Below are 23,139 nucleotides of genomic sequence, written 5' to 3'. Positions count from 1 at the left end.
TCAAATCAATGAGAGGATAGTGAACTAAAGTAGCCTAACTTTTGAATGAAGTCAAAGTCATGTTCTTTGGATTCAAGACCAAAAAAAAAAAAACCAAACAAAACCAAAAAAACCACAGCTAAAGACTAAACCAAGAACTTTGTCCATCAGTAAATGCAAAAGGTTTCACACAACAATAGATCAGTTTAGTTGATGCAAACTCTCTTCTTAATTTAATTCAATTGAACTCTCCTTATCAATTCAGTGAATTGTGAGCAAAGCCCTGTTACTGGCTACTAGGGTGAGAGAGAAAAAACACAGTCCATGGCATCAAGGAGTTTACTTTCAACTGGGAAAAACCAATTGAATGTAAGTAAGACAGTGTATATGTGAAATAGACAATAATTAAGGAATGGGGGACTGCTAACAATTGGGGGGAATGCAGTTCAAGAAGAACCCCAAGTAGGAGTTAGATGGAGGATATTTTTTTGAAAACATTTTTCTCTTTCGGGATCTTGGTCTAAAACCAATGTGAAATGCTCAGAGTGAACCTCACAACTCTGATATTTCTCAAGGAGTATTTCTATAAAAATAATTAAGCCCCAATGTGAAAATATATTGGCTGCTTGGATGTTGAGCAAAGCAACTGCTATCACAACAAATTGTATTTATCCCAAATTTCATAATGATATATGAAATCTGAGAAAACTGATCACCTCCCCCCATGGTCCTTACTTGCCTCTGAAAGTGGAGATAGCCATAGTTTTCTATTTGTATCTTCAGAGCTGAGCACAATCCCTTTACTCATAATAATAAGCAAAATCAAATATTTTTGTATTCATTCCCTCAAATATAACTTCCCAATTTTTCCGATCTTTTCTACTCTCATGATCTATTCCAGGATACCAACTACACATAGGAATATTTGTACCCTTGATCTTGCCATCATTAAAAAGTATTTCACTTTGGGGGTCAAGAAATCAGCAACTTCCTAATCCTTAATCTGCCTATCTCTCCCTATCCCGAACTACTCTTTAGTGGATTCTTCATCTTCTTACCATGCTCCTCCATACCTTAGCTCTTTCCTAGCATCACCTTCACTCTACTTTCCTCCTCCCTTTAAACTTCTTAGCAAGTCACTTCAACTCTAAACTATCTTCTATTCTTAAATACTTTGCTCCATTGTCCTATTGCTTAACCATCCCTTGCCAGAATCCAGCCCTTAATAATTTTACCATCCACTTTATTGATCCCACTCAAAAGGTCAATAGAGAACTAAAGGAAATGATGAAATCATGCTGCACGAAAACAGGTAGTCTTTTTTTTAACTCCTCCTACTCTACACAAGAGCTGTTCCAAACATTCTCTTTCCTCAAAACTCCCATACTGCTTCCTACTTACCCCTAGTTTCCCAGCTAAAGACATCACCCCAAACTCAATGAAAAACAAAATAAGTCTATTAAGAGCTACCTCTTCCCCTTTCTCTTTATCTCATACATTCCTCTGATGTCATCCTCCACCATGTCCTCCTTCACATGAATATCTGATAAAATTCCATTTTTGGTAAGGTCAATTACTCTACAAGTACCTCGATCCCATCCATGGTCTTCTCAAGCAGATGATCTCCATAATCATACCTGATTCTCAAACAGAGCTTCTTACTCTGATTCTCCTTCTCTCTGATACCTAATGCTGTAAATGTTGTTTTGTCCAAAAGATTAAATTGTTTCTGGAAGAAAATGTCTTCCAAATGATTTCTCTCCACTGTAATAAAGAAAGAGACCTGTGAGGCAAAGAATGAAACTTAGGAGCTAATAAATGTGTCAAGTGACTAAAAAATATTTTAATCTGGGCTGGAAAAAGAAAATGAGAGAATGAAATAGAATATAAAACAAGAGACAGTGGTAGTAGCTGAGGCAGATTTTAAATCAAGATTTAAATTTTTTTTTTCTAAGATCTGACCATTGTCTAATTTGAAGCATAAAACTGTTTTCTGTATTAGAAACAAGGAGGGGTTACTTGGACCTGTTTTGTACTGAAGAAAAAAGGCTGATGTGAGCAAGTCTGCAGTGCTACAAGAACTGAGTTTCTCAGATATCCAAAGATGAGAGTAACTGAGATTAGATAAAATAGTCAGTTGTCAGTCAGAACTCTGTCAGGATACTTCCCACATACAAAATTTAGAAGCATCTGAGTGAACTCTTCAGATGCTGAATATAGTACAGGGGTTTGAATGGAAAATAAAATTATTATGCAAATTCTGAATTCCCTGAAAAAAGGAGAGAGAATGGTTTGGGGACTGGTAGATGTAAGAAGAACATATCTATGCTTCCTTTCATGTTTGAGAGAAATGAGACTAATACTTAGCTTTGGAGAAGATCTCTAGAGAGAACTCCAAGCCTGTATTGATTTTACTTCTACCTCCTCAATGGACATGTTACCTAATCTCAACTGGAATCTGTTAAACTAGATTTTGCAGGGGGAGTGCTTTTATTTTTGTTTTTTTTAAGGCAATGGGGTTAAGTGACTTGCTCAAGATCACACCTAGGAGATTATTAAGTGACTTAGGTCAGTCCTCCTGATTCCAGGGTCCCCTAATCTAGGTTTTACTAAACCATCTCTAATCTGAGCATGACAAAGCAGGCCAGAGAGAGAGTACAAGTAACCAGGCAGCAGATTAGTAATCACTTCCATAGTAAGGAACTGGAGCTCTACCTTGCAGATGTGGATCCAGAAATTTTATAGATATTCTAAGTGGGAAGGTGGATCATAGAACAATCAGATTTGGGATTTGAGTGCTCATCCCAGGACAAGTCCACCATATAGGACAATACCAAGATTACATCACATAATCATCCAAGTAGGAGTCCTGTGGGAACATCTGAGTTGATCAGACAGTTTGGAAGGTTTCAGTACACAGTACAAGTTAAACTGATACACACAGACAAGCACAGGTCAGGGCCTGATGCGAGTTACTTTCTTTTCATTGTTTTCCTAGACCCAGAGCCTGGCTGTGAAAAGAATCTCTAGAAATGAAATTATTATCATCATTATTATTAATTTCATTACACTAATCATAATAATCAACATAAAAATCATAATTCCTGTGTCAGACCTCATGCAGTAAGGTAGTCCTCCTCTACTTCCATAATCCTTTCTCTATAAACTGCTTGAATTCTCTTCTCTCCCAAAGCCTTCTATCCATTCTCCACCATTTCGTAATTAACTGGAAAAAAAAGAAACAAGCCAAAAGCTTGTCCTTTGCTTCATGTTAATAGTCTGGCAAAGTCATAACTATCAGAATAATGTTTAAAAATGCATAAAATAAAATGTGTAGGATTACCAAATAAACCAGTTATATTACATATCTGAGTATTGTTTTAAAGGTTACACATCTCAGATTACAAACTGGCATCGTTGGCAATTACTTCTTCCTTCATTTCAGGGAAAACCCTTCCATATTTACCCTTGTTACCAGACCCTCCTTTATTCTTCACCCCCTCAGACAACTCCATTTTTTCAAATCCTCAGTTTCTCCCAGTCAATTGGAGTCTTCTCTGTTGCCTATAAACATGTTCATTTCTCCCCTAGCTTCATACTATTCCTGTAGCTATCATTTCATATCTTCTTCCCTTCTCAACTAAACTTTAAGCTATATGAGGAGGCAGAGCCAAAATAGCAGAAGTGAGCTCTTCTACCAAACTCTTCTAATACATCTCTATGCACCACTTTTCAAAAGTACATCAAATCAAATTCTAAGTGGGATGACCAATTAAAAGTCAGTAAGTCATTTTTCCAGCCCAGGACAGCTCCTGAAGCAAAAAGAGAATAGAATTTTAGAAAACATAGATATCAAGACACCTCTGGAGAATACTGAATGGAAAGAGAAAGGAACATATCTTTAGGGCACAAAACCTCACAAATAGAAAAAAACATACATTCTTAATGAACCCCTATTCAAACCATCAAAATTACAATTAATAAAGGACCTTAGAAGTATATGCAAAATTCATTGGAAACTAAATTTAGTCAAAAAGAAAAGAGTGATCAAAGAATAAATCAAATAAACATTAATTTCATTGAAGATAATGATAAAAATGAGACAACATACCAAAATTTCCAGGATGGTTCAAAGCAGTACTCAGAGGGAAGTGATATTTATTTCTAAAAACTGCTATCAATAAAAGAAGGAACAGATCAACAGATTTGGGGCATGTTGTATAAGCCTGGGCTTAAGTCACTTAACTTTTGTTTGCCTCAATTTCCTCATCTGTAAAATAGGGATAATAATGATAGCTCTGTGACTAAATTGTTACAGGACTAGGCCTGGAGTCAGGAAGACTCTTCTTTGTGAGTTCAAATCTGGCCTCAGACACTTCCTAGCTGTGTGACTTCACCCTGTTTGCCTCAATTACTCATCTGTCAAAGTGAGCTGGAAAAGTAAATGGCAAACCACTCCAATATCTACAAGAAAACCCCATATCAGGTGATGAGTCCAAACAGGCCTGAAAAACAATGGACAAATCTTTCAGGGTTATCATGAGGTTCAAACGACATAATAGTTATAGAGCACTGCGCCTTGCAGATGAGCCTGTGCTTGATATTTCTAGCCTTGGTTTCTTTCTGGTGCCCCCAGTCCTACAGTCTGAGCCTACTGGCAGTCCTTGGAGGCATCTCAAACTCAAAAACAGAATGGATCATAGTTTCCCCCCCAAATAGCTTGCTCATTCTCAAGGGCACTGCCATCTTCCCAGGCTCCCAGGATCCAGTTTTGCCTTACCAGTCTGACTCACCCTTCAATCAGTTACCAATTCTAGTTGTTTCTAGCTTACCAATATCCATTTTAATCTGTTCTCTCAACCACAACCATCACTTGTGCTGGATATCCATCAACAGCCTCTTTCCTTAAGTATGTACTGGCTCCAGACCTTCAAAGGAATTTACTTTGTGCAAAAATATGGGCAGGGTGTCAAAACTCAATTGAGATGCTCATCAGAATTAGTAGTAGGAAGTGTTTACGGTCATCACAAACTATGCAGATTTGTATTCTGGCTCCTTTAATGACAACTGATTGCATTAAAAGCAAGTAAAAAGGCACATCATCTATTAACCTGTCTCTGACCAGGCTTGCAAAGCAAATCATGGGCTAAGATTCTCCCTGGTGAATTTAGACACTTAAGGAAAAAAATTATGGCTCCTAATTTAGGTCAGTGAACTACCCACTAAAACAAAATTGGCCCTTAATAGAAGAGAAACAAAATAGGTCAAAAAGTCTACATTATTTAGTGACTTTTGTGATATGGTTACAAAAAGTTTTCTCAAATAGCTGAGCCAATTTATAGCTTCAACAACAATGTATTAGCATATCTATTTTCCCCAAATTCTTCCAACAATTGTCAATTTTCTTTTTTGTGATATTTGCAAATCTGACAAATGTGAGTTGAAAGCTAAGAGCTGCATGCCTCTATTACTGATTTACAGCATTTTTCACTGTTGTTGAGAATTTAGATTTCTTCCTTTGAAAATTTCCTTTTCATCTCCTTTTGAAAATTTATGTACTGGGGAATGGCTCTTGTTCCTATTTGTATCATGTATTATTATGTGACTTGGACATTAAGAAAAAAAAACTACTGTAAAAGGTTTATCCAGCTTCCAGGTACTTCTGAGGGTTAATTAGCTTCTTTTCAAAGGAATAGTTTGTCAGTTTGCGGTAGCTTTTTGTTTTTTTTTTTCTCTTCATCCCATCCCCCCATCCCCTCCTCTATCCCAGAGAACTTTCCACATTGAAACATTTTCAAAATTTTTAATTTATCCAAACCAACAGTCACCTCAATATCCCTTAACAGTCCAAATGTTGCATTTAAGAGCTACAGTTTACACATTTTTCCTTGGCATAATTACACTTGATCTTAAAAAACACAATTAGAAAGTCAACTAAAACAATCAATGAAACATTACGTATGTATTACACAGTATATAGAACTTTCCTGACAAAGAGCTAAGTGAGGAAACCAACTCAATCCAGTTTTATATAGTAATCAGAGTCAGCTTAGCATCAAGATACTCTTGAATGATGAATGCTGTCACAAATGAAGGTTTCTTAAGAATATTCCTTATTATCAACACCATTTACACTACTTGAAGCAGAGTTCATTAATTGTCTTCTTGAAGTAGACAAAATCAAAAGAGTCTCTTTTTTTTAGTTTTTTCAAGGCAATGGGGTTAAGTGGCTTGCATTATTAAGTGTCTGAGGCCAGATTTGAACTCAGGTACTCCGACTCCAGGGCCAGTGCTCTATACATTTTGCCACCTAGCTGCCCCCAAAAGAGTCTTTAAGGGGAAACATTCAAACATGCCGTATTTGATAGATTTCATCATTCAGTCACCTATTTTGTCCAAGTATATGTATGATGTTGCCCATAGCAGATCTTGGTGAGGGTTTTCAGCATGGAGTTGTGATGGAAAACTGTCCCTTTTTTGTGGGGGAAGGGATTGGTATGTAGATGACTCTGAAAAACTGACTTTTATTCAGAAAGGGGGGGGAAGGAAATGGAATAAGCATTTATATAGCACCTACCCCATGCCAGGTACTGTGCTAACCACTTTACATAAATTCTCATTTGATGTCTATACTCTGCATCCCAATTTACAAAGATAAGTGATTGATCTATAGACCAAAGAGTGTGCTCTCTAACTTTTAAGAATATTCTTTCCTCAGTTAATATCCCTTGTATTACCTTGATCCCATTCATTTTTCCTCTTAGCAAACAAAACAGAAAGTCTTATAGATTTCTAAGAAACACAGCGAGAGTAGTAGTCATAATTTGCACCTCCCTAATAGGCTGTAATCTGAAAGAATTGCAAAGAACATCCTGTTCAGAAGTTTTTAAGGGAGGAAGAACTGTAATCTCTGGCTTTCTCAAAATAAAGGATCTCTGGATGGAGGGGCCATTGCACTCTGTTTTTGGGGATGGGACCCAGAAAGGTACTAGAGTCTTCACCCATATGCATAGATAATTGTAAGAGAACTCACATAGACAGGAACCTGTTTCACTCAGCCTTTTAAGCATGAGGAGTAAGGAAAGTGAATTACTTACAAAGAAAGATTTTGAACCTTAGCCAGGTATCCATAGGCTAGGGAATTTTCCATTTGCAAAGCTCTCAAGGATGGAGCATGATAGATAGAGTCAGCCAAGTGTCCAACCTGGTGGGAGTTCATTGTATACACACAGGAATAGGAAAAACAAATACAAGGAAGTGTAGCTAAAAAAATAATCTCAAAGTTTGGTAATTGGTGGTTGAATCAGTATATTGAATCAGTATATTATGTGGCAGTTTCCCATCCAGATGGCACTGGGCTTTTCAGTATGTTGGGGACCACTGCATGGTACCAGAGCACTTTGCACATGCACCCATGTCTTTCATTGGCTATTTGCTCTGAATGTGGAAAATAGTTAAAGAGAAACAAAAACTGGGACCTGACAAAAACAACTTCAAATTAGTTCTAACACATATACGGTAAGATGAAACATCCTTTGCTCTGTTTGACTTCAGGTAAGCTATGCACAATGCAATTCTACTTGACACAATGGGTAAACTGAGCCAGAAGGAGATTATTTGGGACTGACCCAAACGATGGTACCTCCAGCCTGTTAGACTTTGACCTCCACCTGTGACATTTCAGGATCACATTCCCCTGAGTAGCTTGTAGCAGTTCTTCTTAATGGTGGATTAATGACTTAATAGCTAAAGTCAAACCTTAGAACAAAAAGCATTTATAGTCCCTAAATAACAATTTCACCAATCACAGCTTAGGTCTAGATTCCTGTGGTCCTTTCATGGATTTGCAATAAAAAGGCCACTAGGTTCACACATAAATGAGAGAGTTCACTTAGAATTCATCACTTGTTTTTTTTATTACAGTTTGAATTTGTCCTGAATATATAAAGACTCATCTTTAGAAATAATTTCTATAATAGAAACTTGCAGATCTATAGCAGGTCAGGTTCACTGTTTTGAAATTCCATGGCTCAAAGTTGGCTTTTTCTCAGGGCTGGCTGATCTTGCAGACAGGGACCATGGAGAAGGGAACTGGGTTTGTTGTCCCTGCCTGCCCCATCATCTATCTTGCAGTGGGCTGTATTTTTTGACCTTTAGGTTTCAATATTATGACAGGAACTTCAAATAGTTTACATTTTCATAAGTGATAATAAATAGTACTTCTTAACTTTAGGCAAAGGTGGAAAAATCCAGGCAGTTACAAAAGAAGGTCTGAGAAATAACAGCTGATTTAAAAACATTTTTTTCTACTAGTTTTTCTTTTAGTTTCTTTAAGCCTATATATTTTTTTAGGTTTTTGCAAGGCAAATGGGGTTATTAAGTGGCTTGCCCAAGGTCACACAGCTAGGTAATTATTAAGTGTCTGCAGCTGGATTTGAACTCAGGTACTCCTGACTCCAGGGTCTGTGCTGTATCCACTGCGCCACCTAGCCACCCCAAGCTTATATTTGTTTAACGGAAGATTTTATTTATTTTGAGTTTTACAATTGTTCCCCTAATCTTACTTCCCTCCTCGCTCCAGCCCCAGACAGAAGGCAGTCTGTTAGTCTTCACAATGTTTCTATGGTATACACAGATCCAAATTGAATGTGATGAGAGAGAAATCATATCCTTAAGGAAGCAACCTAAAATATAAGAGATAGCAACATTACATAATATGATAACATTGTTTTTAAATTGAAGGTAATGGCCTTTGGTCTTGGTTCAAACTCCACAATTCTTCTTCTGGATACAGATGGCCTTCGTCACAGATACCCCAAAATTATGCCTGATTGTTGCCCTGATGAAATGAGTAAGCCCATTAAAGTTGATCATCACCCCCATGTTGCTGTTAAGGTGTACAATGTTTTTCTGGTTGTACTCATCTCGCTCAGCATCAGTTCATGCAAATCCCTCCAGGTTTAAGCCTATATTTTATAATATACAAGTTGTGTAAACATGACTTATACAAAAGTTTGTACATTATAATCAAGAAAATTACTATTATTTGAAACTTGAAGCAAAACCCTTTACTAATAAGATGATACCTTTGTAAAGTTAAATACATGTCCAAATTTCCTTACAGGTATTATTAGCAAACTGTTCATATTTTTAAAAAAAAACTCATATAAAATTATCAGATATAAACTACTTATTCTTAAGTACAAAACAATAATCACAATTAACATATAAAGTGTTTGTCCAATGCTAGGCAGTTTACAATGATATGAAGTAGAGATGAGGTAACTTCCTGACTCCAGTACACAAATTTCAAATTAGTTAAATTAATTGTACCAAATTTGGATTTCTAAAAACCAAATTTCTAATATATTCCCTTTTACAAATACATAATGGATAAAGAATTCATAAATCTCATAAATCCATAAACTGCTTTTCTGGCCTGAAGAAACCTAGGGAATTTGCTCTCTTGCTGGCCAGCTCCCTCAGATAATAACAACCAGAGAATAATCTAAAATCTTTCTATGGAGCACATAAAAGATCATTGCAATGTAATGGCAACACATTTTTCTTCATCTTTATCTTTATCACTACAAATAATCCCACTATAAATCTCCAAAGTGACTCATATATGAATATACCCTCAAATGATGCAAACTCCTGTATGTATATCAAGAAATAATATCTTTTGGATGAAAACATGCTTGTGTGTTATACCCTATTCTTGTGCAAAGATTTTTCTTTATTCAGAAGAAATTCTGCAGCACAAAAAAACTCTTGATAAAAATCTGTCTAGATGTTTCTAAAAATCCCTTTTTTTATTCAAGATTTTCTTTGTAACTTAATTAAAAACCTCATGATTCCAAAACTCAAACTAACCTTAAATAATTTTCCTCTGAAAAGCAAGTTTACAAATTCTTAAATGTCTTAACTCATGTTTTCTTATTTTCAACAATGCAATTCTAATCTCACAATGTTCTAGTTTATGAAAGGAGTTGTCCTTATTAGTAATCATAACTGCTATAAACCTGAAAATTTTGTGATTTGGTTAAATGTATTCTCAGATTACCTTACAGAACACTAAAACTAAGTAGAGGGAACTTTGTTTTGCATTCTTAGTTTAAAATTTTTAATTTCAAATAGTATAATAAATTATGGTTCATCTTAAACATCAAATTAGGAGAGACATAATTCATTTAAAATGTGACCAAAACTGAATTCAATTATATCTAAGTCTATATTCCAAATGGTATTGGTAGCAATAAAGGTATTACACACAAATCCCATTTTTGATTTAAATACTGTAGTGTTTATATTTAACTCAAATCCTTATACATTCCAAACATTTCATATTATGAGGTTTATCATTTTCAGTCAATTCACTGCCAGAGATCGCAAAAGTGGAAGTCCAATATTAATTTTTTAAATAAATCCAATCACATTTAAGAGTGCATCTCAATTTAGTATAACTCTGGGCTATAATTCAATCTCAGAAGAAATTCAGTTTAATTTCACTTGTGTTTCCCAGTCTTATCTATTGATTCATAACTCTCTATATACTCTTTTCTCTTTTTAGATTGATCAATCCTTTTACTTCTAGAAAGTCAAACCTACTCATATGCTTTGTTTCTACCTATTTTAACCATCTTCTGTAAATTTTATATACCTCCTCATCTTTCCTTGTAGTTTTATTATGATTATGATTATGATTATGATTATTATTATTATTTCCTAAGTCTTTAAAATCCATTACTCAAACCACACAACTTGCATTTTCCCTTTAATATACTGTTTAATCATGTTTCAGACCAGGCCTGTCCAACCTTAGGTTACCTTAGGGCTGCATTAAAATAATTATTCAAGGACTGCATCCAGAATAAAAAATACAGTCTGGATTCAGTGGATGTAGTACTATGTGAGGGCTCTGGGGTCATGGTTCTTAGATATAAAAGGTTGTCTCTTAACTTCTAAGAATGTGGGGGAACGCTGCCATCAATACGACAGGTGAAGGTGCAAAGAGAGAAAGCAAACACAAAACAACAAAGTAACAACACAACAGTAAGCATCATACAGACTGAACACATCCCACAGATTGAAAACTCCATGTGATATGTTATCTGTAATACTGGTTAAAAACACCAAAGAAAATGAACATCAACGAGATTATTTGTTAGTGATGGACTTAAAATATCTAAAACATATTTCATGAAAATTATTATTTTATTTTTGGCCTCGTGACAATTAAAAGCCACAGGCGGCACAGAAAATCACACTGTTGGCCACTTGCAACCCATGGGCCTTATTTTGGGCAACCCCATTTTAGACTATATTCATTCCAATGAATATATCTTTCACTAATGTTAGTATATCAGATTAAGTAACTTATTTAAAATCTCACTTTGACAGCTACATAAACCATATAGCCAGTACATGATTTTACTTAATATAGCACAATTCTTCCTCTTCATGTTACAATTCAAATATTTCTTAAAGATAAAAGCATTATATAAGCCTTTGCAGATGTTTTTTATTCATTTACAAACATTTATAACTTACAAATACAAACCTACAAAAATAGAAAAAAATTTTATTTATTTAGGAAGTAGCAAAATGTTTCCTTAAGTTTCAAACATAGAAAATTAATAGAAGCCAAATCTTAATTATATTAAGATACATTTGTAGTGATCAGTGTTTGATATTAACTTGTAAGATTTAAAAAAAACTCAATTACTTTTTACCTTTTTCCCATTTGTTCTTTAATGAGGCAAGTAAGCCTTGACACTATTGGCATTATTCTCAAAATGGGGAGGGCCTTAAATTACACAGAAGTTGTACTGCATTTTGGAAAAAAAGGGGTGTGTGTGTGTGTGTGTGTGTGTGTGTGTGTGTGTGTGTTGGGGGTGAAATATACTGAGCAAGGAATAAGAGGACAGACTTTCCCCTCTTTCAAGGTGGCAAGGAGACGGAAGAAAAGTTGGCAGTGGGGGATGGCCATCCAGGATTTAGAGAACTTATCACAGACACACATTTGCCATACAAAGACATCTTATCAGTGCTGAAAAAAAATCTTATGCTGGCTTAGGTTTTGGATTTTCCTAATTCTAGGCATACCTACAAGGTTCTATAATCTCTCATAGTCCTTTAAATATTGTTGAAGGTAAGAAAAAAATGAATTCAAAAGTTGGACCAATGATGTTTGGGATCCCAAATCTAATAAGAATGAATACCAAGAATAGCAACTCCCTCAGTAGAGGAAGGTAGGTATATTTCAGTGAGAGCCATTTATTGGAATTGTGAATGATTTCTCTAATCTTCTCATAGTCCCCTTGGAGATCTACTGGGGGGGACAGCAATTGCCCCCCGTGGGCATTTAGGCACCAACTCATCCAAAGTATCTTCAGACTGTTGGACTAGAGCCCAAAATACAGCAAGTGCAGATAAGAATGACTATTTCCCTGAGAGAGCTCAAATCAGACAAACTGAAGTGGGGGGGGGGAGTCAGAGGATATTAAATTCAGGCCAAGTTTTGGACCGTCCTGCTTCTATCTAGCAGCCCCCTGGGATTCACTACAAAGGGGAGTCTGGTGGACAAGGAGGTTGCAAGCTAAGGGTTACTATAACTGAGAAGACAGGGAAAAAGTCAAGTTGCCAAACTGTATTATAATTTAGAAACCTATTCTTTTTAACCATTTCTCCTGATCTTCTAGGGGTAAATTCAGGTCAGATGATGTTACAGGGAAGGATAGATGTGTCTTTGATTAATCTCACCAACTTCAAATCTGCCCAGTGATCCAGGAAACAACCCAAAGGAGAAATTCTTCGAAGTTTAAGGTCCCTGTCACATGCTCTTTCCCCGTTTTTCAGTGTCCCAGGAGAAGGGAAAGTGGAAAGGAGAAAAATGATGTGATTTTTCAGGTTGTCCCTCCTGAACAAGTCCCACTTGGTTTGACCTAGTTCATTTGCTAGGCAGTTTCCTGAAACTGAAAGCAACCACTGCCTAAGAAAGGTCAGGGCTTTCCAGGGCCTATTGCTGAGCATAGAGGTGGGAGACTGGGATGACTAGGGAAAAATCAAGAGAAAAGACCTATTTCCCTTTGGATGAAAGAGATTCCTCAGATTCACAAAGGGATTTCCACTTAGTTCCTAGGTTTTGACACCAAGAAATGTTGGGAGAAGGTTCTTAGGGACCACACCCTGGTTCATAGACAATTGAGAGAGAACTCATATAGATAGGAACCTGATTCAGCCAGCCTTTACTACATGTAAGGTCATGAAGTCAAGGAAAGAAAGAGTTTAGGATAGTTGACCAATTACAGAGGAGAGAAAGGAAATTGCTTATAAAGAAAGGTTTTGGACCTTAGCCAAGTACCCATAGGTTAGGGAATTTTCCATTTGCAAAGTTCTCAAGGATGGAGCATGAGCAGAAGGGAGGGCAAGCGAGAGAACCTTAAATAGTGCAAGGTTGTATTCTGTTTGAGAAGACAGTCTCCCATATTGAGGTCAGTTTACAAAAACATGCTTAGGCCACTAATTCTGTCTGGGACCTCTCTCCAGTTAACCCTTTCATTTTAAAGTCCAAGAAAAGCACTTCAGTTAACCTTATCACCACAAAAGCACTTTATTACAACTGAGCCTTTTCCCTTCTTTAACATCTTCCTCTTATTTGCTCTCAGGTTCACTTCACTTAAGACAGATATTTTTTTCCCATCAGCTATGAGGATAAAGAATTAATCAGTTAAAGTGAAAAAGGGGTTCTGAAAGTGTTTATAATTTTCTTTTAAAATAGAGCCCGGTGATTTTTGAAAAATTAAAACAAAACCAGAAGGGGAAAGAAGGTATCTAGTGCTGTAATCTGATTTCATCTCAAATTCTCATCCCAAGGTAGAATTTGATGGCAGAGGACACACCCACCTCCAAGAGATAACAGATTCCTTTGCATATCTGAGTATCCCAGAATGTATTTTGTCATTAATGTTTTCTCAATTTGGGGTGGAAAGAGAAGAGAGAAGGAAAGAATGCAGATCTGAAAATAAAGTAAAATTTAATTTAGGACAACTGTCTATAAAGTTATAAACTCCTCAGAGGAAGGAGCGCCTTCATGGGGGCTGTAGAGGAGACCCCTGTCCATTCATTACATCCCAGGTAGATCCCCCCCCAGCTCCCCCACTCAAAAGAACCCAAAATCAAAACCTGTGTGTGGCTGACAGCTAAAGTGTGGTTTGACTGATTAGATGTCTTGACTTTGCTTATGTGTCTCCTTTTTTGGTAGGTGGTCTCCAAGGGAAGAAGGACCTCATATTACTGAACACAATATCCAAACCCAGCTCTTGGCTTGGGGAAAGGGGAAGACTGGCAAGAAGAGGGGAAATTTGCTTGCACACTGCCCTTCAAGGAGAGTAGGACTGGTCATCAGTAAAAGACACTTATGAGTGAAAGGGCTAACAAGACTGTGAAGCATCACCAGGGGCCAGTTCTGAGTACCCCAAAATAACTTAGGGAAGACATGTAGGTAAGCCAGTCTTCTTTAGAAGGTGGAGATGCTTTGTAATCTAGCCCCCAAGGCAACCAACTTCAGAGAGAAGAGAGTCAGGAGGTCAATTATATGGAAAATCAAAGGGGGATAAAAACCTGAAAATACCAAAGACTTCAGGAGGGAAAAAACTCCAATACCTTGATAAATAAACAGATAAATCTAGATGAATACCTGTTATGTACAATGTCAAAGAAATTCTTATTCCTGTACAATTTTGAATAGGTGATAGATTCTGAGGGATTATTAAAATCAAAAGACCATAGAAATTGAATTTAAAATAAAAAACTACTGAAATAAATGCAATAATTTTTAAAAGGCTAATAAAACTGATAAACCATTTGCCATTTAGATAGGAAGACAGAGATGTACACATACATACAACAAATTACAGACATAAAACTGGAATAGGCAATTAATTTACAGTAGAAATTTTTAGATGGTCAGAAAATGTTATGCTAAATATAAATAGATATCAACAAAACTAAAAACAAAACACAATGTAAATCCACATTTCAGTGGATCTCATTAACGTGGGTACGTTCAACAATAGTAGAGATCAAAACTCTATCAGACCACAGTATGAGTAGTTCTTACCCATGTCCCCCCAAAAAGCCACCACCAATGGGCTGAACACCTTTTCATTCCTTGGACACTAAGTGGATTCCAATGGATTATGTGTGCAGGATACAAACTTTTATCTTTCTAAATTACATTTTACTTTATTTTCAGATCTACATTCTTTTTTCCCTCTTTTCTATTTTCACCCAAATTGAGAAAAGAATAAAGACAAAATACAGTACAATTCATTTTCTTTGCCCTTGAATTCAGCCTTCTTCTAATGGCCCCTCCCCTCAATCACTGTGAAGGATACATCATCCTCCTAATCATCTAGAATAGGGGCAGCTAGAGGGTGCTGGGGTGAAGGAAGCAGGACCAAGAGAACATTGTACATGCTAACAACACTGTGAGGTGATCAACCTTGATGTATAACAGCTCCTTTCAGCAGTTCAGAGAGCTAGGACAACCCTAGGAGACCAGCTATGGACATTGCTATCCATATCCAGAGGGAAAAAAAGAAAACAAAAAAAAAAAAAACTACAGAATCTGAATGAACACTACATCCACCTGTTAAAAAAATTCTCTTATGTATTATTTCTTTCCTGTCTCATGATTTTCTTTTTTTCCCTTTAATATGAATTCCTCATCCAAAAATGATTAATCTGTAAACATGTTAAACACAAATGTACATGTATGATATTCACTAGAATGTATGCTGCTGGGGGGAAGGGAGGAAGGAAATTAAGTAACTTAAAATATGCATATGCACTTGAAAAAATAAAATATCAATTGGGAAAAAAGAATACTTTGTTAAATAATAGGGAGCAGAGCCAATAATAATAATGTTTGTCCTTTATTTTTCAAGAAGACCATGACATCACGGAGGTGATGCCATGACAAGCACATGAACTAGATTGGAGTGAGGGCTGCTGTGCTAAGTCCCCAGCCTCACTTTCTTCTCCAGAGCCATCTGGGTCCAGTGTCCAGATAGGAAGATGGCCCTGGACGTGAGGCAATAAGTGTTAAGTCACAATAGGGAGCAGAGCCAAGAAGATAGTGGTGTGAGGCTAGGAATCTCCTGGAGCTTTTTCCCAAATGATTTTTTGTAAGGCAAAATATTAAGTGTCTGAGGCTGGATATTTATTCAGGTCCTCCTGACTCTAGGGGTGCTGCTCTATCCATTGTGCCACCTAGCTTCACCTTCTCCAAACAACTTTGAATGAAGCCTCTTAACAGATCCTAAAGCAACAGAACCCACCAAAAACAAACTAACAGTGAAACAACTTTTCAGTAAAATATCTTAGAGCAACTTCAGGAATAGGATTGTCACATGGTTAAAAGGGAACTATAGCCCAGCGGAGGCAGGAGAGCTAGGAAGTCAGTGAGAGGCTTATGGCCAAAGTGCAACTAGGGTTCTGGTGCAGTTCTGTCAGCTCAAAGAGCAAGGTTTAGAGCCCTGGGAAGCTAGTGTGATGTGGGCTACCCTAGCACAGGGAGTGGGAATATGGGAGTGGAAAGCCTGGGATCAGAACCCTGGCCCCACCTAACAAAAGTTTGGAACTATACACCCTACACCACAGGACCAGTGATCAACTGACAAAATGATGGAAAAAACCCACTAACCATTGACAGTTACTATTCTGACAGGGGTCATAAAAACATCATCTCAGAACAGGAAAGCAATGATAAAAATGCCTACGTGTGAAACCTCTAAGGGGTTGATGAACTGATCTCAGTTCCAAAAAGGCCTCTTGGAATAGCTCAAAAAGGATTTTAAAAACCAAAGAAGAGATGAAGAAAAATGGAAAAAAGAAATGAGAGTCATGTGGGACAATTATGAAAAATTAACTGTAGAAAATAATTTTAAAAGTAAAATTGACCAGCTGGAAAAGGAAACACAAAAGTTAATTGAAGAAAATAAAACATTAAAAACTGGAATTGGACAAATGGAAATGAATGACCGTGAGAAACTAAGATTCTAACAAACAAAACCAAAAGACTGAATGTAAAGTGCCTTTTTGGAAAAATGACCGAACTGGAAATTAGATCCAGGAGACGTAATTTATGAGTTATTGGTCTACCTGAAAACCACAATCAGAAAAAAAGAGCCTGGACAATATCATGCAGGAAATTATCTTGGTAAACTTCCCTAACATCCTAGAACAATAATAGTCCTTGAAAGTATCCAATAGATTACCCCAGAGATCTTACAATAAAAACCCTAGAAATACTGAAGTTAAATTTCAAAATTCTCAGCTAAAAGAGAAAATACTACAAGCAGATAAAAAGAAGCAATTTAAATACCAAAGAACCACAGTCAAACTTATCAGTTTCAACATTAAAGGATCAGAGGATCTGGAATATGATATGCTGGAGGGCTAAGGAGTCTGACTCACAACCAAAAATCAACTACGCTGCAAAATTCAGCCTATTATTTCACAAAAAGATGGAATTTCAATGGAATAGATTTTCAAACTTACCTAAAAAAAGATCAGAAATGTACAGAAAATTTGATCTTCAAATACAAGACTGAAGAGATGTGTAAAAAAGTAAATGGAAGGCTGGGAGAAGGATATGTGAATTAACTATTGAGAACTGTAGTTCTCTTAGGACAATTGAAAGGAACATATTTAAACAGAGAGTGTTAGGTCTTGAATGATGTATTCCTATTGGATCAGTTAAAAGTGGATATAGGTATAAATTGACTATGATGTGGTCAAACTCTTAGCTCTTGTGGATGGTATTTATATTGGGACAGTTGGAGAGACTGTTCATGAGAAGAGGGTGTGAATTTAAACTGATTATGATGTAAGGATACTTATGACTTCTTGAGAATTGTACTTCTATCAAGACAGTTTAAAGAAGTATACTTTGACAGAGGATGTGGATCAAGACAGGTATATAACAATTAAGACATGCAAAAAAAGGATTATACTGGGAGAAAGCATTAGAGGATAAATAATACCACATGATGGGGCACAAAGACCTTTTATAGTAAACAGAAACAAAGCAGGGTGTGAGCACCAAGTAAATCTTTCAACAGATTTGGCTCAAAGAGGAAATAACATACATTCCCAAATGGGTTCAAAATTTATCCTACCCTACAGGGAAGTGGGGGGGGGGAGAAAAGAAAGGAGAAGGTTAGACTGATTAACAGGAAGGTATAAGTAAAAATAAAGGTAAAGTTAAAGGAGGAATAGGGCTGGTAGAAGGAGTCTAGATTGAAAGATGCAACAGTTGGAAGCAAAACATTGGTGAGGAGAGGGATAAGGGAAAAGAAGAGATAAAAGTACAAACAGAGGGAAAATAGGATTGAGGGAAATACAGAGTTATAATAGGATGAACTCTTCCATAAAACAGAAGTAGATAACAGACTGGATTAAAAACCAGAATCCTACAATATGTTGTTTACAAGAAACACATTTGAAGCAGAGAGATACATACAAGTTAAAGGTAAAAGGCAGTAACAGAATATATTTTGGTTCAGCTGAAGTAATAAAAAGCAGGGACAACAATCCTAATCTCATTCAGAGCAAAAACAAAAATAGATCTAATTAAAAGAGAATAAAGGAGAAAGACATTTGTAAAGCTAAGGCTAACTAATAGTTGTATTTATGAAATTTTATGAAATACTCCTTATAATGCCCATCAATTAGGAAATGGTTGGAGAAGCTATGATATATGAATGTTATGGAGTATTATTATTCTATAAGGAATCATGAGTAGCATGACTTCAGAAAAGCCTTTGCATGAAGTTATGCTTAGTGAAATGAGCAGAATCAGGAGAACATTGTACACATTAACAGCAACATTGTGAGATGATCAGCTACAATAGAAGGAACTTTTCTCATTGATTAAGAGATCAAGGACAATACTGAGAGATCTGTTAAGGAAAATGCCATCCACATCCAGAAAAGAAACTACAGATGCTAAATGAAAAGCAAAGCATACTATGTTCACTTTTTAAAACTTTTTATGTTTTTCTTTCCTTCTCAGAGATTTTCCCCCCTTAGTTCTAATTCTTCTTTCACAATATGATTTTTTATTATATAGATATTTCTTGGTTTTCCAATTACATACAATGGTAGTTTCACCCAATCATTTTTTGCAAGGTTTTGAGTTTTGCAATTTTTTTCTCCCTCCCTTCCTTTCCTTCCTCCAACAGAAGGCAATCTGATATAGTCTTTACATTTGCACCAGTGATATGCACAGATCAAAACTGAATGAGTTGAGAGAAGCAGATCCAAAAGGAAGAAAGAAAATATTAGAGATAGTAAAATTACGTAATACATGTAACAACTTTTAAAAATGGAAGATAATAATCTTTTGTCTTTGTTCAAACTCCACAGTTCCTTCTCTGAATACAGATGGTATTCTCCATGGCAGATACCCTAAAATTGTCCCTCATTATTGTGCCGATGGAGTGAGCAAGTCCATCAATGTTGATCATCACCTGGTGTCGTTAAGGTGTATAATGTTCTTCTGGCTCTGCTCATCTCAGTCAGCATCAACTCATGCAGGTCTTTCCAGGCACATCCCTCATGACTTCTAATAGAACAATAGTGTTCCATCAAAAACGTATACCTCAATTTGTTTAGCCATTCCCCAATGGGTGGGCATACCCTCAATTTCCCATTCTCTGCCACTAAAAACAGAGCTTCTATGAATGTACATGTGGGTTTGGTTTTTTTTTTGCTGGTTTTTGCAAGGTAGTGGGGTTAAGTGCCTTGCCCAAGGTCACACAGCTAGCTAAGTGTTAAGTGTCTGAGGCTGAATTTGAATTCAAGTCCTCCTGACTCCAGAGTAGGTGATCTATCCACTGGACCATCTTGCTGCCCCTACATGTGGGATTTTTACCCTTGTCCATGATCTCTTCAGGATACAGACCCAGTAGTGATATTGCTGGATCAAAGGAGATGCAGGTTTTTATTGCCCTTAGGGAATAATTTCAAATTTTTCTCCAGAAAGGTTAGATCAGTTCTCAGCTCTATCAACAATGTATTAGTGTCCCAGATTTCCCACATCCCCTTCAACATTGACCATTATCCTTTCTGATCATATTATGATTAATATGGAAATATGTTAAAACAACTGCACATGTATAATGTATATCAAATTGTTTGCTGCCTTGGGGAGGGAGGTAGAAAAATGTGGAACTCAAACACTTGCAAAAGGATGAATGTTGAAAACTTTGTATGTAATTGGAAAAAAGAATGCTTTAGTGTTTGTGGGAGCATCACTGCCATGAGGCTCTAAATTGGTTTTGATTATCACCTTCCTACTTCTTTATAAACTCCTTATTTCTTTCCATTCAAGATCACTGGACAGACCTCCTTGGTTTCAGTGAGACAGTGGTAAAAGGGAAAGAGGAAATCAAAGGTGGAAAAGTCTATTCATCTTGTGCTTCTTCTATAATAACCTTGCAAGCTATTAATAAGTTTTTTTTTTAAAAATTCCATTAAGCAACCAGGTTTTAAGCACCTCTCACCTGAACAATCCTTGAAGTTGGAGACAAAATATAGGAAACAAAGATGAAATTTAGACAGTTGTACTTCCTCTACATGTTGAGAACATTTTTCCATTCAGAACTACATCTCTTACTTTGCTGCAAGAAACCATATAGGTAAAATGGCACAATAATGCATTATTGTTGAAGTTGTACACTAGTCCAACCATTTTGAAGAATGATTCAGAATAGTCCAAAAGATTATAAAACTGTACATTACTCTTTGACCCAGATGATGATGTTTGTCCTTCATTTTTCAAACAAGGCCATGATATCAGAGCGGTGATGCCATGACAAACAAGTAAACTGAATTTGAGTGAAGGGGGATATTGAACTAAAACACCAGCCTCAGTTCTCTTCCAGAGCCATTTGGGTCCAGGGGCCAAATAAGAATCAAGACAACTGGAGATGACCTTGGATGAGAGGCAATCAGGGTGAAGTGACTTGCCTAAGCTCACACAGCTAAAAAGTGTCAAATATCTGAGGCCGGATTTGAACTCCTATCTTCTCCAACTCTGAGGCCAGCACTCTATCTACTGTGCCATCTAGTTGACGCAGATATACCACTAAAAGGTCTATATCTCAAAGAGATTTTAAAAAGTAGAAAAGGACCTATATATACACAAATATTTATAACAGCTGTTTTTTGTTGTGGCAAAGAATTAGAAATTGAGGGGATGCCCATTAACTAGGGAATGGCTGAAAAAGTTGTGGTATATCGTTAAGATGGAATACTATTGTGCTATAAGAAATGACAAGCAGGCTGGTTTCAGAAAAACTTGGGAAGTCTTATATGAACTAATACAAAATGGGTAGAACCAGGAGAACATTGTATACAAGTAACCACAATCCTTTAAGAAGAATATTCCGATCATTCTGATCAACAGTGATCAAAGACAATTCCAAAGGACCCATGATGAAAAATGTTATCTACTTCCAAAGAGAAAAAAGGTGAACCGAACCAGAGTTGAAATGAAGAGTAGAGGATACTTTTTGAACTTTACTTGCCTTTTAAAATGTGTCTTCTTTTACAACATGACTAACATGGAAATGGGTTTTGTGTGAGATAATATATGCAATCAATATCATAGTTCTTGCCTTCTCAAGGTATGGGGGGAAGGGCAGGAAGTAAGGAGAGATTTGGAACTCAAAATTTTAAAAAATACTTTTATATTTAATTGGGAAATATTTAATGAAATACATTTCATATATATATGTGTGTATGTTTTTTTAACGATTTTGCAAGGCAATGGGGTTAAGTGGCTTGCCCAAGGCCACATGGCTAGGTAAGTATTCCACTGCACCACCTAGCTTCCCCTATATGTGTATATGTTAAAAAAAAGAAAAAAAAATTATATATATATATATATAATTATATACATATATATAATTATATATATAATTATATATATATATATATATATATATATATATATATATATGTTTTTAAAAAAGAAAAAAAAGCATGGTATTTAGTGATCCCAACCAATTCCATGTAGTCCTCTGTATTCTTTTCCATGCAGAATTCTCCTTGGTCATGGACCAGTGCATTATCTTCCAAGAGTGCCTTTGCTTTAAGTAAATGTGGGCACATCTCAGCACACTGTAAAAATGTAAAACCTTAAGAACTCAAAACAATCAACAAATCTAACCCTGGTAAAAGTAAAGGACAGAGTTTTCCTAGCCCAAGCTGTGCTTCAGGCTTCCTTGGTTAGTTCTATGTATATTTAATTACTGCCCTCTCACCTTCTCACTATGTTTTCTCACTTGCCACTTTCTGGTACAAAAGAATTTCCTTGAGCAAACAAAATCCCATCTTTGGACTCCTCTGCATAATCTTTGACTAGCTGTTCAACATTACTTAAGCAACAATGGGGTGCAACAGTACAAGACAGGTTGGCAAAGCCTTGATTCAACTGAAGTCAGCTGAGTGAGTACTCCTGCCCTGGTCTGCTTCAATTAGCTGAGCTTCATGTCAGAGAGTTCAAGCTGGTCCTCAGACAAATGAAATGCTTTCTATAGATCAAAAGAGAAGGCTTAAGGGAAGTAGTTTCACTTTAGGAAGGTCAATGGGAACAAGTACATAAGTGAAGGGTCAGGGCAGGTTTCTCCCAGTCCAATGGATACCCTGGCTAAATAGTCATTCCTTGACTAGCTGAACTAGTCCATAATCACCATAATACTCATAATAGCTAATATTTCTAATAATAGCATGTTAATTTGCAAAGGGTTTCATATTTTCTATCTCATTTGATCCTGACAAAAAAACCCCGTGATGTAAGTGCTATTATTATTCTCATCTTATGGATAAGGAAATAGAAGACCAGAGATATTAAATGACCAGCCCAAGGTCATCGCTAATAAATGTCTATGGTAGAATTTGAACCCAGGTCTTTCTAATCCCAAGTCCAATGTTTTGTCCACTATGCTACTTAGATGTTATAGCCAGTTTACAGTCACTACTGGGGAGGGAACTCAGCCAATAAAGCAACATCCATGGACCTCAAGATGAGATGATATTCAGGAAATAGCAGAAAGAAAAAAGGATATACATATGATCCTGGAA

At 36.4% G+C, this 23,139-nt stretch overlaps 1 long non-coding RNA gene across 2 annotated transcripts in view; it reads left to right on the top strand.

The window, feature by feature from the left end:
• The window catches only part of LOC141497565 (uncharacterized), a 317,802-nt gene extending 298,661 nt beyond the window's left edge, over positions 1-19,141 (top strand). For both annotated transcript variants that reach the window (XR_012471358.1, XR_012471357.1), the window contains exon 5: positions 14,246-19,141. This is a non-coding gene — a long non-coding RNA (uncharacterized LOC141497565). The remainder of the gene's footprint in view (positions 1-14,245) is intronic.
• Positions 19,142-23,139: the final 3,998 nt, after the last annotated feature.

This window comes from Macrotis lagotis, chromosome X (genome assembly GCF_037893015.1).
Source record: "Macrotis lagotis isolate mMagLag1 chromosome X, bilby.v1.9.chrom.fasta, whole genome shotgun sequence".
Classification (NCBI taxonomy): domain Eukaryota; kingdom Metazoa; phylum Chordata; class Mammalia; order Peramelemorphia; family Peramelidae; genus Macrotis; species Macrotis lagotis.
Note: the sequence above shows the minus strand (reverse complement) of the source record. Positions and strands in the feature narration are given on the sequence as shown.